Raw genomic sequence first — 12,715 nt, 5'->3', positions numbered from 1 at the left:
TCTGCACAACGACTACTTTTACTGTCGCTACTTTAACTATATTTTGATGAGAATACTTTGACTTGAGGAACATTTTGAATGCAGGACTTTTACTTGTAACAGTATTCCTACACCCTGGTACTTCTACTTTTACTCAAGTACAAGATCTGAGTACTTCTACTTTTACTCAAGTACACGATCTGAGTACTTCTACTTTTACTCAAGTTCCAGATTTGAGTACTTCTCCACCTCTGAGCAATTGTTGCTTTCCATTTCACATTAAAAGGTTATGTATAACTGTGTGTACATTTCTAGAAGGCAGGCCCGGACTGGCCATCGGGAGGACCGGGAGGTTTCCCGATGGCCTGGCCTGTTAAGTGGCCTGCTGGCCTGAGGATTTCTTTTTTTATACGTATGTATTGTGAACGCAACGCTGCGCAAATGTGGGTCTGACTCTGCCTCACAGAGGGTGACTGGCAGTAGCGTGGCGTGGGGAAAAATGTAGGGGAAGCCCATTTTTTGGGTCGGGGGGTGGTCAATAACGTAACCAGATGAGTGATTACAGCGCCCGGTATCATTTGACACACATTTGTATCACACAGATGCAGGACTTGCACACGCCTGTTATCTAACCGACAGGTCCGCACGCACTCTCCAGCTGAAACTCTCTCCTTATTAATTTAAGCATTTTACTTATTAATGTATGCAGACAATCACACAATCTATGTGATTTTTGGATTTACCGTGCCTCTCAATTGCCCGTGACAGGTTGGCAAGGTCGATGAATCCTGAAGTTGCCCAAGGATTGTTCAGGGAGCACGAATCCTTGTCAAAAAGAAGACATGGCCAGCAAATTTGACGCTGAAGTTTAGCGCTTCCAGTTAGCCACTCCGTGCGGACATAATTGTCCTCATTGAACGTCCGATTCTCTCCCTTTTTCCTCTGCGTACACACAGCTCGAGTGCGGGCATTGGCCTGTCATCTGATTTAATTTTTAGTTGCTGCTGTAGCGGAAGTTTAGTAAAGTTATGTTTGATTAAGTACGCCAAATCTCCACCCTCCATAATGCTTCATTTGCTTGATAATTTCTAACGGCGGTGATGACAGTTACAGTATTAAAACTGATGTTGATGTGATTTGATTGGATGGCAGTGTCCAATCAAATCGCCAGCCGCCAGCCGCCTCTGAAGGGAAGCAAGAGGCGGCTAGCTTCCCTTGGCATGGCCCTGACCAATCACAGGTTGGCAGGGGCATCACGTGGGCCTCATCTGATTGGTCAATCCCTCCATTTTTTTTCACCAAGGGAAGCTAGATTCGGCTGGCCTCCTCTCGCAACAGTGAGTGCAATCTACTGTTTCACCATAACATCTAGAGGGGCGCTGTTTGTTTCACTCTTTGTAAAATACTCAATGAGAATGGGGGAGAGCCGGGCCGGCAGCAACACACAGCAAAGGAGAATTATCGAAACAAAACAAAGTGTTTGTATTTATTTATTTAAATTATAACTACAATCCGAAAAAACAGGGGAAGCCTGGCTTCCCTTGGCCTCCGGGAGAAAACGCCACTGGTGACTGGCTGTCTACATGATGTGGCCTGCCGACATGGCCACTTTCATACAGATCATACTAATGCCCTCGATTGGCTTCTGTGTGTCATTCAAGCTCGGGAGGGTGTGTGTTATGTGTGGCGCGAGCGAGTGAGATAAAGCACGCGCACCGGTTACGTGTATTGTTGTTGTTAGCATCTGGTGCTAGCTAGCTGCGCTAACGGATATAAGGAGCTGTTTCAACAACAAGGTGGGGGAGAGTCCTCTCCTGTCAGACTGAGAGACTGATAACTACAACTCAGGTGAAGTAAAGGACTCTGAGTGTTTAGATAGTTAACTTAGTCTAAGTTCTCTGTGGGTCTCAAACGGTTTGGTCACCATTTATGTAAACACATAGGCCTATTTCCATTTTAGGGGGGAGTGATTAGTAAAATATGCATGAATAATAATTTTTAAAAAACGTTAACTAGGTGAAAAAAGGCAAGATAAACTATTAAAACTTGTTGAGAGCTAAAACTAGTCTTTGCTTCTGCCTCAAAGAGGAGCAGGGGGGAGACGGGTGAGGCTGGTTCAGGAGCCCAGACACACTCACAACTATAAATGAACCAAAAACAAATAAATAAACAATTTTCAGTGTTTTTTCATATTGGATGGTATGTTATTGGTTATGGCCATGTTCTTATGATTTTATGATTATTTAAATGTATAGGCTACAGTTATGTTTCATATGGGTGTAGTCTCTTTATTTCCCCCTCAAAGTGCACCAGATTGATGCATTTAAGTAAAAAATCTTACCGGGGGAGCATGTCCATATGTTTATTTTTGGGTAGTAGATTTAGAGGGCTATCACTGCAGCAACACTGTGAATATTGACAAATAAATCCAGCAAAATGGCACAAAAAACTGGTAGTGGCCTGGCTGGATGTATAATTCCCGGCCTGACTTATTGTCCCAGTCCGGCCCTGCTAGAAGGGACCATACAATGTTAAATATTTGGCCAAATGTTTAAAAACAATAAAAAAACATAAAAGCACGTAAAAAAATGAATAAAGACACTTTTTCAGATTTGGTTGTTTTTTAACTACATTTAAATTGCATGGAGGATTTGACCAAGGACTTGTGGAAATGCGTTATCGGAGAAACAAGCTAAGCTAACGTTAGCGGCTGCTAACAATTACAGTTGTGAAACCTTAACCAACTGCAGTCAACAGTGTAGAAAGTGTAAACTATAGTTCCATCAGGAGAGACTTATTATAGTAAACTTAAGTGAACATGTATCGACATTTGCACAAGATTATAGAAATGTGAATGGGGACATGTCTTCTTACAGACTTGCGGAAGAAAAACACGTTGATACATTTTCAATTTTATTATTTTCTCCTTTTAGCTTTGTGAAGCAACCTTGAGATGACGTTGTTTTTAAAGTGTGCTATATAAATCAAATGTATTATTATTATTATTATTATTCAATTGTAAACAAACACTGCTCGAAAATATCTCATTGGTCAGAGAGCTGTGGGCATAATGCTGCCTTTTGCAACATCCTACTTGTGTGAGATCGGCTTTTTCGCTTTTTCTGCTGTTGCTGCCATCAAAACCAAATACAGATCAAAGCTGAACATTGAGAATGAACTGAGAGTGTCTCAAAACACCAGCCCCGCTTTGAGAAGATCTGCGAGGGAAAGCAAGCACACACAAGTCATTGATAAGCTATGTGTGGAATAGGAATGGTAAAGTGATGTGATCGTTTGCAACCTGCAGTAGAAATAGTAGTTCATTAATATATTTTCCTTAAAGAAATTTGAATTTAAAAATCTACTAATCTGGGAAGAAGGCCTGCTAGTTTTAATTAGGCCAAATTAATTCACAGTATATATTACAAGCACTTTATTTGTTCATGTGTAATCCATAATAAAATATACAAATATAGTTGGATCTTTGTATCTTATTATTATTAGTAGAGAAAATGTAATGTTTTTACAACAATATACAATTAATCCTACCAATATAGATGGGAACCGGGTTGGGGGGTCCCGAAAATATTTCCAATTACCCAAGGGGGGCCCGACTGAAAAAGTTTGGGAACCGCTGCAGTATAACAAATCATCAGTTGAGGAAGTTTTGTGGTTATAGTTGTATTTACCTTCTTTGAACCGAAGGGTTGCCGGTTCAAGTCCTGATCGTACCAGTGTGGACTGATAGCTGCCGGTTCACTTCCTGGTCACTGGCGAGGTGCCCTTGAGCAAGGCATTGAACCCCCCGAACACCGCTCCCCGGGTGCTGTACATTAGCTGCCCACTGCTCCTATACTAGTTAAATGCAGAGGTCCAATTTCGCTATAATAAAGAGGGGTTTCATAGTCTCTCCCTCCCCCTCTCTAAACTGCAAAGCCCTAACATTGAAAGGATACATTTTACAACAACAACATGTTTGGATCATGACAGGTGGTGGTGTGTTTACACCCTTCAGTGCGTAGCTGGTCTTGTATTGCCACTATCACAAATGTTCCTACAGACAGTGTTTGACGTCATTTCATTTGACGTGTGTCCTGATTTATGGAGCAGGAAGCCTCCCTTCGTCCTGCTGTTTCTCATTAGGTGGAGGCTCTTCAAATAATGAACTCTTATGGGCCGGTTGTTGGTCATTACTTCATGATTTTTGGATGCCGGCTGGAGATCGTCAGTCCCAAAGCACCGTGTCATGCTGCGGTCACGCTCCACACCTCCAGGAGTGTGGAAGAGGAGCATCATTTATCTGAGCTGATGCACTGTGCATCTCTGGAGACAAACACTGAGCAGCCCTGATAGAAATCTGTGCAGTTCATTTGAATTAAATCCCAAGAATTGTGAAAGTACTACAATGGTCGACACCAATGACTAGTATCAGTATTATCTTAATTTGCAGCTTTCATAAGGCTACAATGACGACGTTTGCTATTTTCCCCTCATTATTAATTTGAGCTCAGCTAGACCATATGTTCCTCATCATGTATGAATAACACAGAAACATTGTTTTACTGCTCTCTGTGGGCATGTTGCACTTTGGGCCACGTTCCAATCAATGATTTTAGAGGCTGACCTGGTGGGTAAAACAACACAGAATGGAATGGAGAAATACCTGGAAGAATAATCACATGGTAACCAATCAAATCTGAGATCCATAATTTTGAATATGTTAATTAGAGCTTCTTTTTTTACTTCACTTAATCTGAGATGCTTCACTTTGAATTGGAGAAGATTATCTTGGTTTTGTCTTCAAACCTTTGGCAATCATCCATAGCAGCTTCATTTATAAACATATGATAAATGCATGTGAGTACGTGTAAGCCACCCAAAAAAACATGAGTGAGTTTAATGTGAGCGAATTCCAGCTGAAGGCAGTGGTGGGGTCGCAGAGGGGAAACACAGTCAGATTTCCTTTGGTAAAGAAAGAGTGGAGAGAGGAAGCCGTCAGTTCATCAGCTGAATGTGTCAGCTGGAGGTCAGAGAACTTCAGCCATTTGTGTTTGTTTCCAGAAAGTTAACAAAACGTGTGTTGAAGAGCTGAGCTGGAGTATTCTTCCTTCCTCCTGTCAATGTCTTGTGTTTAAATATAAAGGGACTCTTTGGTGATCCGAGGAGCATTTCACCAGAGGACTCCTTCATCATCTCTCTCATCAACAGATCATCTGAGCAATCCACATATAGGCAAAACACACCACGCAGATGAACATTTACTTTTTATTGTTGTATTTTTTCAGAGCTCTAAATGGTTTGTTTTGTTCCTTTTGGTTATTTCTCTTCAGCTTGAGTTAGCTTCAGGAGTGGAGAGACACTAGGTTTCACTGGGGTTGAATAAGTGAATAGAGATGAATCATGTGTGTCATGATTTTAGTTTTGTGTGTGTTTCGCTTCCTGTTTTATTTCGACATTTATTTATTTTGTTTTTCTTTGTTTTTCTTTGTCATCGGCTTTTTTTTAATAAAAGCTCACCTTTGTTAAGACTGCGTGACCTCTTGTTTCGTACTGACTTAGGGTCCTGCATTCCTACGAAACCCATGTGTCTATTATCTTTAAGATAGATAGATATATGTTTATCTGTGTTCCTCTAGCTTCATTCTTCCACTCCTCCTTGAAAAAGAACCTTGGTTACTTGTGCATATATCAATTATTATATTGTGTTTTAAGTAAGTGTTACATATTAATCTTGCATATGTTCCATATCTAATTCCATAATCTAGATTTGTTTTGTTTATTTTTAACATTGTGCTTCTTTGTTCAGGAGTTGATATCACAATTTCCAATTTGATTAAACATGGAAACAACTTGGACAACAAACAAATCAACCAGTAAAGGATAACGTCAAATGAAACCACATTTAGGAGAGAAATGTATTGCCAAAAGTGAACGTAGTAATGCAACATTACTGTTATTTATCAATGTGTGTGCATGTCGATGTAGCCCGGATGCATACATCCAAACACTGCCTTCACATCATGATGTAACATCTGTTCTTCTCCAGCTGTTACAGTCAGCCAGGCTTAAATATCCACGAGGTCATTTCCATATCAGGCTGAGTTTGTGTGGACTGCTGAAAGAAACTCAGGTTATATATTCCTGAGGGTACACAGGCCAAACAAGGCAGGGACGTCTCCTCCAGATGTGTCCCACAGTGGAATTTGACATCAGAAAACATTACAGCGATTAAAAGATCAGCTTTTTGGTTGGTCCGTTTTTCAGAAACAAAGAGTGAAAGATCGTTTTTTATTCTAACATGTTGTGTTAGTATACATCAGACAGGAATACCTCAGGTTGTTCCTATACTAAATGTTATTGTACGTTATCATTTTTAAGGTGTAAATGTTATGTTTGTGCTCCTCAAGGAAACTCTTCTGTCTAACAAAGTGTGTGAGTTTGCTTGACTTTGTGTTGTGTGTTGTAGTCAAGATGATTTGCAACAATTTTTTTTAATCAGATGCGGATTATCTTGTTATGAAAGGCAAAACCTTTTTTTGGAAAGGCAACACTGACAACACATCACCCTGCTGAATGAAGCCTTATCGACAAATCTTTACAAGGGGCAGGTTTATCTTCCATTTTCATAAACCAATAACTCCTGTTAAAAATTGGTGTCACTTTCTACTGTACAATGACGCTTAGTTTTAAGCCCAAATACATTGAAAGATGAAGTAGAGAGGAGTTCAGGTCAGGTTGGCTCCCGGCTCCGCCAAAGATCAGCTTCATCACCCCGTTAATGGCTCTTTTCAGTACAAATTGGGGGAAATAATGGAGTTGGTCAGCTGGGTCTGACCTATGGAAACCTAGCGAGCACTTACCTGATTATCGACTTACACAGATTGCACAATATCTGTGAGGTTTTAATTAACCAGCAGGGTCTGCACTCATAAATTCAATATTATTTTAGTTTTCGGACATAATATTGTTATGATGTTTTAAGCCACATTCACATGATACACGGCACATTTTTTTATCTGAGTTCAAAGTTCTAATTATTTCAACTTTGACCTAGTGATCGCTGACCTTTCGAAATGCAACCATTATAACATTACAGTACGTTACTTACCAGACACTTGTACTTAAAACGACTTACGTACACTAGATACCGTTGACATTCCCCACAGGAGCAATTTGGGGTTAAGTGTCTTGCCCAAGGACACTGTGACATTTAATTGCAGTGGGTGTCAAGGTGGGATTGAACCGGTGCTCCCATGAGCCACCGCTGCATGTAGCGGCACAAGCTAGCGGAGGAGGCAACCATAAAGTCTAAACATAACTGGTTGTTTTCCCCTCAAGGCTCTGCACCCAAAGTATATCAAGTTAATGTAGCTTTAGGCTTCAATATTACATTTCAAATAAGGGCGCCCTAATTATGAGGCAGGCCTGACTATTACTAAACTGAACAACATGTACTCTGCGTCTTCCAGTCAGGTTGCCATGATCTTGGCTAACGAACAAGCTAACACAGAAACATCACAAAGTTGTTATTGCCATCATCCACTGTGATTTACATCCAGCAGTATACTGAGGCTTTATTAATCATTGATTAAAATGGGGCCACCTCCACTCAGCTAACAAGACGAATGGGAGTGAGGAAGATGCTGGCTCTGAACTCATATTTGCAATGTGTCCCTGCTGAAAGACTTCAGAGGAAGAGATCATGTGTTCTTTCACAGAAAGACAGAAAGCAACCGATGCTGCCAGTTGAGGATTTAAGATTGAGTCCTGACACTGCCAGTAACAACAAATTAGGAGCAAACTAAGCGTCCTTTACTGCAGCCCTGCTTATGTGAGTTTAGTGAAAGCTGCTTTATTTGCTTTTAAGTGTCCCACATGCGCTTAATGTTAAATGTTAAACCCAGAGAAACAAAACAAGGCGCCTTGGTCATCCAAAACATCTATGTGAGAAAACATTGGAAGCGCCCTTTAGAGATTTGTTTCATTAGGAACGTTTTACATTTTCTTCCATGGCAGCTAGCTTTTCATGTTTCGCACTCATACAGAAGAAGAGCAAGAACCTATGGAAGCATCTAAGAAGTCGACAGCATCACACATAGCTGATCAGTTGAAAGTTTATTTTGTCAAATATAATTTCAATCAGAAGAGACTTATTTTCGTATTAAAAATGTGTATTGATGGGCACAAGATGATTTCTCCCCCTATTTTTCTGGGGTCTAGACACTTGTGGTGATGTTGATTGGATGAAGAAGATGCTGCAGATCTGGTGAGGAGTAGATTTATGACAAGCTCAACCTGTGCACTGGAGCTGGATGGTACTACGGAGGCCGACAGGTGCTAACGCGCTACAACGGCCCAAAACACCTACATGTGGAGCAACTTTGTAAACAATGAAAATATAAAAACTGAAATGTTCCAAAAACAAGCAAATGGAGAATATTGTTGTAGCTGTGCGCATAACTATTTAGTGTCTCCTGGTTTCCGTGGTGTTTTGAGCTTCTTGCAGAATTTTATATTCGCAGCGTTTCGTTTATGCAGCACTTTTAGTAAACGGTCCACATGTTTTTTCAAGTTGGTGAAGATGTGTCTACATTTGCATGTGTTTTGGAAAAACATTTTATTTGCATCGTTTGCAAAATCAACTCAGTAATGTAAGTTAAGTACGTCAGAAATTATTTTGAAAATGTTTCCAGTATCCATTAATCATGCATCAACTCCTAGTCAACTAAGTAAAAAACACCTTGCCGTTTCCAAACCGCTTGTGTAATGCAATACTGCAAAGTGCGCAAACAAATGCGTAAATAAAGAGTTTACTTTACTGAAGAGCGAGATGCTGTCCACATAGTTGCCAGTTTTACTCTTTATAAGATGGACCAGTAACGGATGACCTGATTCATAGTTCAGGTCAGGTCGGGTTCTCCATCTGCCAACGTTGTCCAAGTCTAGTAAACAACATAGAATATAACCAGAAGAAAGTGTTCTAAACAAGGATTAAGACTCTGCAACCACTTTTTTTTATTTTATTTGACCGTCAGGGAAGAAGAACTGTTTCTGGTTCATCTGTTGGTCTGTTTCATGTTGTCCTGATTCAGCGGTCTGATCAGGAAACCTCACATGTGTCATTGTTTGTCTTGATTTAAACCAAGGATCTTGTGTTTTTGTTATTACTCATTGCACACAAAATCCAAACCCAGAGACATGGTGTTGCAGAGCGGCTCTGACATGTGGGTTTCTCTGGTCTGTTTGGACGGATGGGAGGAGGCCTGACTCATCTGAGAAACACACATACAAACACACTCATGCATACACACAGGCCCGCTCTGTGCAGGAAGAACAGCTGCATGTTAACATACGCCAACTCTGTCTTTGTTATTCTCTCTTTTATCTTTTTCCCGCTCTCTCTCTCCAACTGGGACATGCATTGTAACGATCTGTCTTTGTGGTGTTTTGTCTTGTCTAGATCTGTTTTTGGTTTTCTGTCTGCGTTGTGTCTTGTCTGGATCTGTCTTTGGTTTCTGTCTGCGTTGTGTTTTGTCTTGTTTGGATCTGTCTGTGGTTCCCTGTCGTTAGTTTCCCTGGTGTGTCTGATTACCCGATTGTTTTCACCTGTGGCCCCTGTGTTTTCTCCTCCCTCCTCACCTGTGTCTTGTTTGTGTGATTAGTCTTGTGTGTATTTAAGTTCTGGTTTTTCTGTCTGTCTTTGTCGGTTCGTCTTTTGTTGTTGACTGTGTTCACCGGTGAGTGTTCTGTCTGTCCAAGTTCTATTTTCATTATCCTTGAAATAAAGGTATTATCAGTTTAATCTGCATTTGGGTCCTGCTTCCTTCGCTCTACCGTGACAGAACGAACCGACCGCAAAATGGACCCAGCAGATGATCCATGGGAGGTTGAATTACAGCATTTAACTTTCTATCTGGCTTGCTGCTTCGATTGGTGGAAGGGAGCGTCCAGTGTTAGGCAGAAGAGGGCCGCTCTGGTAGAGGCGCTCCGGTTGGCAGCAGAGAAACCATGTTTTGTTGAGTTTTTACCTGACTGGATTTTGGACTTCCTTCAAGCATGTGATTCCACGCATGCTAGCTCCCTGTCTCCCAATTCCCAACCTGGCACCATACGCCTTGGTGGGTTCCGCCTGAAGTCTACCCGTGCTTCTGCCCCAGTTCCTGCTTCTGTCCAGGAGTCGTATTCCGGAACTCGTCAGGCTTATGGAGGTCCACGGAGCATTCAGGAGGCTGCTAAGAGGAGTCGTCGCAAGGCCAGGCTAGCAGCCCGAGCCCCAGCAGCCATGGTTCCGGCTCCAGTACAGGCCCCAACAGCCATGGTTCCGGCTCCAGTGCCGGACCCAGCAGCCATGGTTCCGTGCTCCAGTACCATCCCACATAGCCATGGTACCGTGCTCCAGTACCACCCCACACAGCCATGGATCCGTGTTCCGGTTCCTTGCCCAGCAGCCATGGTTCCGGCTCCAGTGCCGGCCCCAGCAGCCATGTTTCCGGCTCCAAAACTGGCCCACACAGCCATGATCCAGGCTTCAGCTCCGGACCTTACAGCCATGTTTCCGGCTCCAGAACTGGATCTTACAACCGTGGTCCCTGCACCAGAGCTGGCCCATACAGCCATGGTTCCGGCCCCAGTTCCAGCCATGATTCCGGCTCCAGTACCGGGCCCAGCAGCCATGGTTCCGGCCCCAGTTCCAGCCATGGTTCCGGCTCAAGTACCGGCACCAGCAGTCATGGTCCCGACTCCAGCACCTCGTCTCCTGCTGGCTCCCCAGCCGACGCCAGCTCCCCGAGTCTTGTCGGCGTACCGGCCGACTCCAGCACCTCGTCTCCTGTTGGCTCTTCAGCCAACGCCAGCTCCCCGTGTCCTGTCGGCGTACCGACCGACACAAGTCCCCTCTCAAGTTCCTACCCGAGTCCCCTCTCGAGTTCCTACCCGGGTCCCCTCTCGAGTTCCCTCTCGAGTCCCCTCTCCAGTCTCCTCTCGAGTCCCCTCTCGAGTCCCCTCTCGAGTCCCCTCTCGAGTCCCCTCTCCAGTCCCCTCTCCAGTCCCCTCTCCAGTCTCCTCTAGTCCCTCCTTTAGTCCCCTCTCGAGTCCCTCCTTTAGTCCCCTCTCGAGTCCCTCCTTTAGTCCCCTCTCTAGTCCCTCCTTTAGTCCCCTCTCTAGTCCCTCCTTTAGTCACCTCTCTAGTCCCTCCTTTAGTCCCCTCTCTAGTCCCTCCTCTAGTTCCCCTCGCGAGTCCCCTCTCGAGTTCCCTTCTCTAGTTCCTCCTCTAGTCCCTCCTCTAGTCCCTCCTCTAGTCCCATCTCTGGTCCCCTCTCTAGTCCCTTCCCAAGTCCCATCTCCAGTCCCTCCTTTAGTCCCTTCCCTAGTCCCTTCTCAAATCCCAACTCAAGTCCCTACTGAAGTGCCGTTGGAGGTTCCGCTGGGGCTCCTGCCAACTCCATGTTCTGTCCCGTTGGGGGTCCCGCCGACTACTCTCCTGCCGGGGGTCCTGCTAATCCTATGTCCAGTCCCGTTGGAGGTCCCGCCGACTACTCTCCTGCCGGGGGTCCTGCCAACCCTATGTCCTGTCCCGTTGGGGGTCCCGCCGACTACTCTCCTGCCGGGGGTCCTGCCAACCCCTTGTCCTGTCCCGTTGGAGGTCCCGCCGTCTACTCTCCTGCCGGGGGTCCTGCCAGCTCCTTGTCCTGTCTGGTTGGAGGCCCCGCCGACTACTCTCCTGCCGGGGGTCCTGCCAACCCTATGTCCTGTCCCGTTGGAGGTCCCGCCGTCTACTCTCCTGCCGGGGGTCCTGCCAACCCCTTGTCCTGTCCCGTTGGATGTCCCGCCGTCCTCTCTACTGCCGGGGGTCCTGCCAACCCTTTGTCCTGTCCCGTTGGAGGTCCCGCCGTCTACTCTCCTGCCGGGGGTCCTGCCAACCCCTTGTACTGTTCCGTTGGAGGCCCCGCCATCCTCTGTCTCGCCGGGGGTCCTGCCAATCCCGTGTCCTGGTCCTCTTCCGTGGGGGATCCTGCCGAGGCCTGTCCCACCAGCTCCGGTTCCTGTCCGGCCGACACCGGGTCCTGCCCGGCCTCCGGCGCTGGCCCGTCAACGCCTTCCTGCCCGGCCTCCGGAGCTCTCTGGTCTTCGCCCTCGATCCCGGCCCTCTGTGAGCCGTGGTCTTCGCCCTCGAGCCCGGCCCCCTGAGAGCCGTGGTCTTCGCCCTCGAGCCCGGCCCCCTGAGAGCCGCGGTCTTCGCCCTCGAGCCCGGCCCCCTGAGAGCCGCGGTCTTCACCCTCGATCCCGGCCCCCTGACTCTTCCTGCCGCTGCCCTCGTCCTCGATCCCGGCCCCCTGACTCTTCCTGCCGCTGCCCTCGTCCTCGAGCCCGGCCCCCTGACTCTTCCTGCCGCTGCCCTCGTCCTCGAGCCCGGCCACCTGACTCTTCCTGCCGCTGCCTTCGCCCTCATGCTCGGCCGCCCGAGTCCCCCACCTTAGACTCTGCCTTGCCCCCGGGCCGTCCGCCCGAATCTCCCTTTTTGAACTCTGCCTTGCCCCCGGGCCGTCCGCCCGAATCTCCCTTTTTGAACTCTGCCTTGCCCCCGGGCCGTCCGCCCGAGATCCCTTCCTGGTCCTCTGCTGTGCCTCTGGGCGGTCAGCTCAGTCCCGTCCTCCTGACCCCCTCCACCCACCCTGGTGGCCTAGTGATACGTCCCTCCTCCGGACCCCCTCCACCCACCCTGCTTGAGGTTTTGGAC

This window comes from Gymnodraco acuticeps, unplaced genomic scaffold (genome assembly GCF_902827175.1).
Source record: "Gymnodraco acuticeps unplaced genomic scaffold, fGymAcu1.1, whole genome shotgun sequence".
NCBI classification, from domain to species: domain Eukaryota; kingdom Metazoa; phylum Chordata; class Actinopteri; order Perciformes; family Bathydraconidae; genus Gymnodraco; species Gymnodraco acuticeps.
Note: the sequence above shows the minus strand (reverse complement) of the source record.